General features: G+C 40.0%; 1 protein-coding gene across 2 annotated transcripts in view; it reads right to left on the bottom strand.

Annotated features, from left to right (window-relative positions):
- The window catches only part of SEMA4D (semaphorin 4D), a 183,969-nt gene that overhangs the window by 137,180 nt on the left and 38,153 nt on the right, over positions 1-8,636 (bottom strand). Inside the window, exon 1 of one of the 2 annotated variants that reach the window (XM_019517307.1) lies at positions 4,452-4,693. The exons of the other annotated variant lie outside the window; for it this stretch is intronic. The gene's annotated coding sequence lies outside the window, so the exon portion shown is untranslated. Of the gene's footprint in view, positions 1-4,451; positions 4,694-8,636 lie in introns of those variants that run through there. 2 annotated transcript variants of the gene reach the window in all.

Below are 8,636 nucleotides of genomic sequence, written 5' to 3'. Positions count from 1 at the left end.
CAGCTGGAGTACTGCATCCAGTTTTGGGCTCCACAATTCAAAAAGGATGTGGAGAAGCTTGAGAGAGTCCAGAGAAGAGCCACGCACATGATCAGAGGTCAGGAAAACAGACCTTATGACAACGGATTGAGAGCCATGGGGCTCTTTAGCCTGGAAAAGCGCAGGCTCAGGGGTGATCTGATGGCCACCTATAAGTTTATCAGAGGTGACCACCAGGATCTGGGGAAACGTTTGTTCACCACAGCACCCCAAGAGATGACGAGGTCAAACGGTCATAAACTACTGCGAGACCGTTTCAGGCTGGACATAAGGAAGAATTTCTTTACTGTCCGAGCCCCCAAGGTCTGGAACAGCCTGCCATCGGAGGTGGTTCAAGCACCTACATTGAACACCTTCAAGAGCAAACTGGATGCTTATCTTGCTGGGATCCTATGACCCCAGCTGACTTCTTGCCCTTTGGGTGGGGGGCTGGACTCAATGATCTTCCGAGGTCCCTTCCAGCCCAAATGTCTACGAAAGTCTATGAAAGTCTATATCCAAATCATCAAACCTCTTCGAATCGGAGGCTTCCGATTCAGAAATTAATAGGTCTCCTGATTTGATTTGGATTCAGATATTCGGCTGCCGAATCGCCTCCAAATCGAATCAGCAACTAAAGCTTTGCACAGCCCTAATAACCAGAGTCTGCTTCTGGTCTTTTTGCACCCCATCAACCCCAAATTTAGCTTTATTTCTTCTGAAAAAAACATTCAGCATGTCAGTTATCCAACCCTTCCTACCACACGGCCTGATGCAGGAACCTTCCTACTCCCTGTAGGTCTCTCTATCCACTGAGGCTGCCTCTATTCACTACCTGATCCCTAGCAGCTAGATGATGTCTCACAATTGAGGCTGGACCCAACTCACTCAGGGGCCAAAACACTCCCCCTTCATGACAGCTTTCTGCTGTAATAGAGCATAGTCTCAGGATGACAGAGGTAGACATTACCGTCAAAGATGATCAGGAATAAAGTAATCCCCTGTCTGCATATTTTCCTTAATATTGGCTTTAGACTCATTAAATTGTAAAAGCCCATTAGCAAAGTCTGCTGTGAACAAATATGACTTCTCTCAAGAGAGCATCTGACCCCACCATCTGCAGAGGCAAGTTTCAACTCTTACCTGCTAAATTATCTTAAATTCTTTCAGATTCTAGGGTTTAGTTTCATTCTACAACCTGCTGATAACGCCAGAATCAAATAAGAGCAAAAGGGAAAAAAAAGGAAATACCACCACTAAATCCACAAGCATGTTGGTGCCTTTCTTTGTATTTCCTTTTGTTAATTGAATTCAGAAGGCTTAACCTAACAGAAAAGCTACATACACAAACACACTTAAAATTAATAACAATAACTACTTTTAGCCAGCTGCATGACTGCGGATGCATGGGTACAATTCAGATCTAAAGATTTAAACAGCTTTACAAAACATATTTGGATTTCTGCTTAATTCTGCTACCTCTACACTGTGTGGTTTCACAGTATCATGTCATGACCACATGCAATAGTATCAACAGGCCAGACAAATGTGCAATGACCTTACTATAAGAGAAGAAAAAAACTTTCTAGTAACATGGTAGAAAATTTGATGGCCTCTAAAATACTTTTTTTATCCTTGCAAATACCTCTAACCTAAGTTTAAATGAAAAAAATCCTGTTAACATTAGCACCACAGTTGCACTTGCATTGCACTGTTGATTGACCCAAGCTCCAGAATCACAATGGTAACTAAGGTGTGCTCAAATTAAAACATTTAAAAATAGAAATATGCCTTCTGATTGTCCAATGCCCATCTACAGCACAGAAACAAAGAACCACACACCACAATACTACATTCAAAGAACTGCAGTTTAAAAAAATTTCCACTTGCTTTTTTTAAAGCAAGATAAGTACATAAACCACTCTCTTCCTGAAAAAGTAATATACATGCAACTACATTCAAATAACAACTGTAGATTGTCCTTATCTGTATTGTATATTTTCCAGCTAGAACTGAGCTAAAACTAGCATTTTAAAATGAACAATTTTAATCCCCCCAATTAATTAGACTCAAGGAGGTAGTCTATATATTAAACCACCATTTATTCAATTCCATGTTATACAATACATGCATCAAAAACTACTCTTTTTTAATGTTCTGTATTTCAAAATTAAACAGAAAAATATTCATAATCCAAAAAATCCTTGATATATGCACTAGTTCAGCAAGACTTTTAAGTACATATTTAATTCTATTCCTGTTAAGAAATATACTTAAGCATGGGATGAACTTCATTCACATTTTTGTTGAACTAGAATGGGCTACTGAACTGAGATGGTATTACACTAGAGACCATGAGTGTCCTTAAGCACACAAATGCAAAATAAAGCTGAAGTTCTCAATGATATTTTGTAATTTGGAAGACTAAACCAAACGAGAGTCTGTTTGAAGATTCAAAGAGTATTTCATCTATTTGAGATCTGTTAAACAATTCATAGCTATCCTTTTGTCAACTCCACTGGCATCATTTAACTGACAGCGAAATTAGTTACAGGTTTCCCTCGCTAACCATGATTTTAAGTATCCACACTTAATAATCTATGTACCATTTTGGCTACCACAATATACATTTTTGAGTAACCACAGTTTTCTGTGGCTGCACATTAGCCCACCACCTGCCATTTTTCCCATAAGCCTTTTGTCTTGCCAACGATGGGAACTTTCAGGAACCTAACCCCAGAACTTGGAAAGGGAAACCTGTATGTAGTTTTTCCCCAAACCCAATTTACAGCCTACTTCTACTACTGAACTGTTTCCTATGACACTACAAATGTAACAGCCAACATGGTTTCGTGTTGTAGCAGCAAACTTAAATATTTATGACTTACTGAATTGAAATACAGTAAGTCATAAATAAATATTCAGGTTTGGTGCTACATATAACCAAAGCTGATTAGTTGGTGTCTCAGCTCTTGTGCACAGAATTTCACTTGCTGCCAAGATGCAAAGCTTTGCTATCAAGTAGCAAGTCCTCCTAAACAAGGTGAAGAACTATATAGAGCAGGGGTGCTTAACCCTCCCTCCCACCATGAGTCAAATCTGACTCATGAAGCCGTGTCATCTAGGCCATGGGACTTCCCAAGGGTCTGGAAATTTGGTCGGGGGGACCAGTAGCAGCATTAATTGCCACTCCCCTGATGCCAAATTTCTGGCCCGATGCCGAGCCCTGCAGGCCACAAAATGTAGCCCCACATGCTAGATCGTACCAGCATGCAGCCAAATCTGGTTTGGCATGCAGACAAATCTGGACCGGTGCAGGATTATGTCAGCACACAGCAGGATCAGCCCTATGGACCAACTGCACACAGATCTGGCCCACAGACCAACCCCGTCCCACTCATCAGGCCTGCAGGGCCAAAAGGTTGAGTGCCACTGGTTTACACTTGAATCTTCTTGGAGCCTAAGCTGAATTCAGAATTAATAGGATTTTTAATAAAGCAAAACAAATCAATACTGCTCAGAAAGGATAAAGAGTATAACATAAACATAAAGCATCTGTATTACATGTTCTGTTTGCATTGTAACTATAAATTAATGCAGCATTGTATTTTATATTTCAAAATGTATTGAACAAGCATTGATTTTCTATCTGATCTTACATTTAAACAGTCGTACATCAAATGATTCACCATCCACATCAAAAAACACTTCCAAGTGGGATCCCCTACACTTCTGTTGGAAAAGAAAGAAAAATGCCAGGGATTCACTTTGTCCTCGATTTATGTGAGTTACACTTGTCCCTTCAAGGCCTCATTTCTCAGTGAACATCTTTCTGACTGAAAATGACTGACTGCTTCCAAAGGGCATCTGAGACAATGTCACTCCTTAATCAGTAGAAGGAATAGTTGAGTGATGTGAGGCACTTAAATTTTCCCCCTTGGGTATACACACTGCTTCACAACGTAGCAATGCATGTCAAGAATTAAAATTAACTTTTAAAGCATTATATTCATGTACATGAAGGAGAAGCCAAATTTGCTGCAAAAGATAAATTTGTCCAATTTATATAAACACTCAAGAAAAACAATTGGAAAAAGTGTCACTGAATATACACACACCCACACAGTAGAAGTATCTCACAAAAACTTCTGGATACTTGTTTGCAATATAAAGAGAAAAAGGAAAAGTTGTTACAGACAGATTTTATGAAGCTTTTACCTGATATACCAGAAAATGGGATATGTGAATTTAGATGATGAGAACTTCCCAATCTTCCAGTTAAAGCAGCCACAGAAGCTATACTTTTATTCCAAAAGGAAATACCAACATAAGAGGCTGTGTTTTTGGTATGTTTCTGCCAAACAAAAGGAACCATGTGATTTAAAAGCAAAACAAACAAACCAAAAAGTCTAGGCCTCATCATACTGTCCTACCTTTGTTATTGGCCTCACTTCCAGTCCAGAAAAATGCCCAACTGCTAAAATAATTTTCCCTGCTCATGTATGACAGACTTAGATCCTGTTACTGGCTCCTTTTTTCCACTGCATCAAATTTAAGTTTTGTCTTCAACTTCAAGGCTTTGCACAGCTCTGTGCTCCCTATTTATGTGCTCTTGAATTTTAAACACAGGGCCTTAGACTGATAGCTCTGCAACTGATGTCACCATATGAGTTCTCCTTTTGTTTCTTCTTGTTTTTTCAATGAACATCTCCAATGCTTTCTTCCAGGGAAGTTATTTATAGAATAAGGTTCAACACAGATTAAGCTGAAGGCCAGTACTCCCTCTTTCAAGTAACTCTCTCAGACCCACTTCTCTGGCAAAACCTCCAGGAAATCAACTAGTGGTGGCTATGTTGGCCAGCAGGTAAGTGATAGATTATGTTCATTTATAAATAATAATGATCAGCTAAGGATTCCATTTCTCTGAATTGTATTTCAACCAATGTAAATAACCGTGTGATCTTACTCCTGTAATCCTTGCCTTCCCCTCCTACTTACTTCCTTTGCTAATGAGCTTGTGCTTATTGTTTCAAATTACACTAGGAGCTCATCAGGGCCACATCTACCACCTTTTTATGTCACTTATACCAACAGGGCCCTGATTATTTCCACAGTTCAAATAATCATACTTGGAAAAATAGAAACTAAATCATTAAAATTATTTAGTACTTAGCAGGAAGAGACAATTATTATTTGGGGAAATGAAGAAAAAAAACCCCAACTCTTTTCTGGCCTTAATTTCCCTTGATTCCACACACAATTTAGGGTTTTTTTTAATGTGGAAAATATGAGAAAACAACATTAAGTTTTAATGGTCATGACAAAAACCACTGGGTCAGAATATTATAATTATATACACATACAAAATGAACATCCAATATGGTGCATTTCCAAAGAGCAACTTTTGTGAAGGTTCAAATAATTTGCTTAATGAAATATACCCCTCTTCCCTTTAGCAGAATCTGCTTCATTTTCTAAGTAGTTTTTCCACGATGCCACGATTAAAAACAAAGTTTTTTGTTTTTTTCTTTGTTGGAATAACAAACATAGTCCCTAAAGCCATGTTGACATTACACAGAACATATGAAGAAACTTTTATGGTCCTTGGTGATCTTGGTTGGTATAAAAACCCTGATGATGCCTTTTAGTAAGAGAAAGGTAGTTAGCTATGTTAGTTTGAAGTCAGGAAAAAGGCATGGTATATTTGCACTTTACAAACAACAGGAATCAAACATCTGGTCTGTGGAGCTGTATAATCAGGCTGGACCCAGTGCCACACACCCTGTGCACAACCCAGGGGGTCAATCCAGAGCTTGCACTACATGCAATGCCCATGCCTGACCAGCTCTCCGTGTTGGCTCCAGAGCCAGTCTGGATCAGGCCGTACGGAAGCGGAAGTGACGGCGCTGCATACAGCACACATTATGTCCTGGTCCTCGGTGCTGCCTCCAGTGCCAGGTCCAGCCCATGTGCCATAGGCAGTAAATACCCTGTGTCTGTCCCATGGCCAGTGCATTCTGCATGCTGGACCTGGTGCTGCAGGCACTGTACAGGAGGTCAACCCCGATCCAGCCAGCAGACTGGCCCAGAAACCTTAATCTAACTCCGTGGGGCAGATGAGTTTGTCACTCATGTTATAGACTAACTAAATCAAAGAAGCATAGCATAAGCTTTTGTAAGCAGATCTTGACAGTATCTTATTTCATCAGATACTGTAAAGGGACACATTACATCACATCACAGCATCTAATGAAGTAAGCACACTGCTTACAAAAGCTTATAAAGTACATTTCTGATTTAGTTAAGTCCTTTATATAACACTTGAAAAGGGAAAAGTATGGCTACTTGGTTACAACATAGGGACAGAAGAGATGGGAAAAATAGCAACGTACAAAAATAAAGACAAGAATATTCACAACAGACAGGAAGCTTTAAACAAGAATTCATCTTTAGTGTTTAAGACGAGAAAAGTGAACTGGATGATAATTCCCCGAGTCCTGTCTCTTATCAAAACCCCACATTTTCTAACCTTTCCTGTTCAGAAGAAGTCCTCATTTTATCACTGACAATTCCTGTACACATGGGCTGTCCACCTTCTGAGTGGCCAGAGGCACACACCCCAGCCACACATCCCAGTTCGCATACCCCAAGCCATATGCTGCACAGGCTGCACCCCACCCCACATGGCAAGCCCCTCCCCACCATGATAGTGGTCCTATGCCCTGCATGCCATGCCACATGGCCCCTCCCCAACTGCACCAGGTAGCAAGTGCTCCCCTCGCCTCACTGCTGCACTATGCCAGTCCCCCTGAGCTCTGCAAGCTGTGCCATGTGCCCACCCCAGCACTGCATGGCACCCCACTGTACCACACTGATGTACTTCACAGGCTTCCCAAGTCTCCTCCTGCAACCTAGCTGTAGGCTACCTCAGCCCAGGGACAGTGCTGGTCCACCCCCAGGGCCAGGCACAGATACTGAAAGTAGGAGGGAGCAGGAGGCTGGACACAGCAGCAGCCGCCACTAAGTGGTAGGGAAAGCAGTGCCCAGGCTGGGAGCCCAGGAGCTGCCATACAGACAGTCCTGCTGTATACTAAATGTGTTTAGGTAGCTACCTTAATGCACAGGACAGTTGTTATACAATAAATATTAAGAATGCTCCATTGCTGACCTTTTCACATCAGCTTGTACTCTCTTCCCCCATCCCTCAACACGTTTTACAGCTACATGACCATCAGAGAAATAAGGGGTTTCTGAGTGGTTGAATTCAGGCTTTTAGTACCGTTATTTTGTCTTTCTGCCAATCAACTAAGTAGAGCATTACGGTCAAAGTCCATAACCACTCTAATGTCTCTGTAACAAAAAGATTTAGCTGGGATTAATGAACTCTGATGTTTACATACTATGAGCCCCTTCCTAACACACACACTCTCTCTCTCTCTCTCTCTCTCTCTCTCTCTCTCTCTCTCTCTATTTAGTCATGCTAGTAGCCCCACCATTTATCACCAGAGCTACTTACCAAGAAGTTGGCAGGATAGAGCCTCATGCTACATAAATTGAAAAAAACCAACATAATAGTTTCTCCCTGTCAAAAACCCTACACAATTGAACACAGATTAATATTGATATCAGATTTAAGAAGTATGTAGCATGAAATAAAACACATAAGATCGATATTTGGCTCAAGCAGCAGTTACTACTGTGTCTGACCACTCGCTTTCCTTAACCCTTTGATGTCAAGAAAAAGCACGTTTGGCACACATACCACCAACAGAATAGATTTTTTTCAGACCCATTATATTGCACTTACATCAACTACCAGAACCAAACATGCCCAGTAATCAACATGGTCCAAGTCTTGTTACTAGTGGGTGAAAGAAAAGACCAACATTTAAGCCAATCTCAACGTATGCAAATTTTACACTTCGTTACTGCAACTGTTATGAACTAAGTACTTGTAACTGTTGTTGTAAAATACTGCATAGAAATTTTAGAAAAAAGGGCACTTGTATATATCCTGCTATAGAATAATGAAGTAAAAATGACAGTGTTAGAACTAGCAACAACACTATTCCAACGAATGGTGACTATAAATACCAGTTCTGGTTCTCGGCTCATTCCAATTCAAAACTAAGTAGCCCATCCACTGTAAATTATAAAGCAATTTAACAAATAACTAACAACATTTATGAAGCCCAAATTAAGTCCTATAAGAATAATATAGGCTTATCTCTATAAAATAACAGAACACCACTTTATAAGGCATTTTTCTATTATGCCAAAATGAAATGAAAGGTACAAATGCCATAAAAACAAATCTTTTTGGTTAATTCTGAAGTACAGAAAATTTCACCATCTGCTTTTAATTTCATTTTCTGCTTTTACATACTTATATACAATAATACAAACCACAAAATAATAAAGCTGCTGTTTTTCAGCAAAAGTGACATCTGACAGCCATCTGACAGTCTTTATGACCACAAGATCACAAACAGCTCCATAAATTTATTCTCAAAGCATGACCTGCTGAGATTAATATAATGGTTCAAAATTTTTTGCATTTTTCTGCTCCACTGCTGAAATCGATAGATATTTCTTGCTTTCTAAGCAGAAGTTGGTTT

This window comes from Gavialis gangeticus, unplaced genomic scaffold (assembly GCF_001723915.1).
Source record: "Gavialis gangeticus isolate Ggan-Ray unplaced genomic scaffold, GavGan_comp1, whole genome shotgun sequence".
Lineage (NCBI taxonomy): Eukaryota > Metazoa > Chordata > Crocodylia > Gavialidae > Gavialis > Gavialis gangeticus.
The sequence above is the reverse complement of the archived record's forward strand: the minus strand, read 5'-3'. Positions and strand labels throughout refer to the sequence as shown.